This window comes from Capricornis sumatraensis, chromosome 10, assembly GCF_032405125.1.
Source record: "Capricornis sumatraensis isolate serow.1 chromosome 10, serow.2, whole genome shotgun sequence".
In the NCBI taxonomy this organism is placed as follows: Eukaryota; Metazoa; Chordata; class Mammalia; order Artiodactyla; family Bovidae; genus Capricornis; species Capricornis sumatraensis.
This window is the reverse complement of record NC_091078.1, coordinates 19495330-19497379: the sequence shown is the minus strand read 5'-3', so window position 1 is coordinate 19497379 and position 2050 is coordinate 19495330. Positions and strand designations below refer to the sequence as shown.

General features: G+C 49.0%; 1 pseudogene; it reads right to left on the bottom strand.

Moving 5' to 3' along the window:
* Window positions 1–970: 970 nt before the first annotated feature.
* Window positions 971–1633, bottom strand: LOC138087316 (small ribosomal subunit protein uS2B-like; annotated as a pseudogene).
* Window positions 1634–2050: the final 417 nt, after the last annotated feature.

The following is a 2050-nucleotide window of genomic DNA, read 5'->3' as shown; positions in this document are numbered from 1 at the left end:
TAAGATACATCCACCTGGACATCTCAACTCAAAAACACAAGAGACCCTCAAATGAACTCGTGTTTCCTCCAAACTTTCTTCTCACCATGAAATCTTCTGTCCCAGGCTCCCGAAGTGGAAGTTCCTGGATCCTCACTGATGCGCTTCTCTCTTGATACCTCTCACCCTCCTTTGTGACCAGAACATCTCCCACACCCTATTGTCATCCTGCTCAGTGACCATGGTAATTCCACCTCTTAAATTCCCCTTGTGTCAGCAGCTTCCTCACTCCCTAGGTCTCTAGCATCTCATACTGACTGCTGAAGAAGACTTGGAACAAGCGGCACCGCTCAGTCTTTCTCCAGCAAAGAGACTCCCTTAGCATAGAAATCTCCTTTTTCTTTAGCAGAGAAAAATCCCAGGTGAGGGATTCCCGGGCCCCTGCCTCACCGAGATGCATATTATCACCCTTCTGAATTCACTTGCCTGTGTATCCTACTCCTTCTATAAGCACATGTTTATACACTCCTGTCTTTTCCCTATTCATTTGTTTCTCCGACAAATATTTGCTTATTTTAGAAACTGTTATTTTTAATCAATCTTAGTTTTATCTTAAGGGGCTGGGAAAGTATAGCTTAAGACCACTCCATGGTTGTTCCTACCCATTCAGTGGCCTGAGCAGTGAGAGCTATAAACCCATTTTGAGCTACAGGCTAAGGGTTCTATCTTCCTTTGGAACTAAATAGGCATGGCAGGGCCCTGTGCCTTCAGACCCACCTGTGACTTCAGAATGGGCTACCCTGGTGGCTCAAACAGTAAAGAATCCTCCTGCAGTGCGGGAGGCCTGGGTTCAATCCCTGGGTTGGGAAGATCCTCTGGAGGAGGGCATGGCAACCCACTCTAGTATTCTTGCCTGGAGAATCCCTATGGACACAGGAGCCTGGCAGGCTACAGTCCATGGGGTCACAATGAATTGGACATGACGGAGTGACTAAGCACCCGTAGCAGTAAGTCCAGGAGCTGGAGCAGTCCATTCACCCTGAAATTCCTCCTTGTAACACAGCCTGTTCTTTCTCTGCCATCTGTTCAGGACCTCTGAGGAAGTAAGAGATTGTGCACAGCCTCCCATGGGCATGCAGATGGCACCAGGCATCTGCAGAACTTCCTGGGCCTGTATCCACCACATCAGACCCTGTGGGGGAGCTCCCTTGCTGGCGCAAGTGATGACAGCATCCTCATAGCACAGGTGAGTGTCTTCATTACATGGGGTAACAGTGGGCAGGTGACTGTAAGATGCCTCTGTGAGAGGCTGGCAGTCAGCCTAGCGATCAATAACCAATAGCCAGCTGTGAAAGTCACAGCTCCCAGAAAGCTGCCTGGTTCTGAATAGTGAAGGTTCCAGGAGTGAAGCAGCCAGCAATCGGAGTGGCCCCAGTGGCAGCAGCAAACTTCACTACAGCCTGGTGGCCGGTATCCTGGGGAGGGTGACACTGATGTCAGCCATCAGTTTTCCATGGCAACAATGGCAGGAGCCACCAGCAGAAGCTTCTCCTGGGTCCTTTCCAGGATTATGATGTGCACGCCATCACTCTTCCCTCTGAAGGTTCTGTTTCATTTGGAAGTCAAGGTTCATGCCATCTAGGGCTCCAGACATTGTGAAAGTTGCTCTTTAAGTTATGTGGGGGACCCAGAACCATGCTGTATGAACTCCTATATAGTTAGTGTAGTGAGACCAGCAACTACTTATTTGATGTCAGCTATGAGTCAGACCATGAGCTCACGGTGGGGGAAGATAAGGATGAAGCAGATCCCGGTCTTGGCTTCATGGAGTATGGAGTCTAGTCTTCATGCCATTGCACATGCTATTCTGCCATGCAGATATAGGTCTTTGCCCTGGAGAAACGCCTGCTCATAATTAGGAGATCTTACGCTTCCTTCCCACTCTCCGATGGATCATCCTATGCCCCCTTGGAGTGTATGCAGTCCACTTTGAAGACACCTGGACCAAGGCCTAGAAATAGCAGGTAAGTAGGCAGATTTTGTTGTTGTTGAAAGTGATAGAAAACCCACT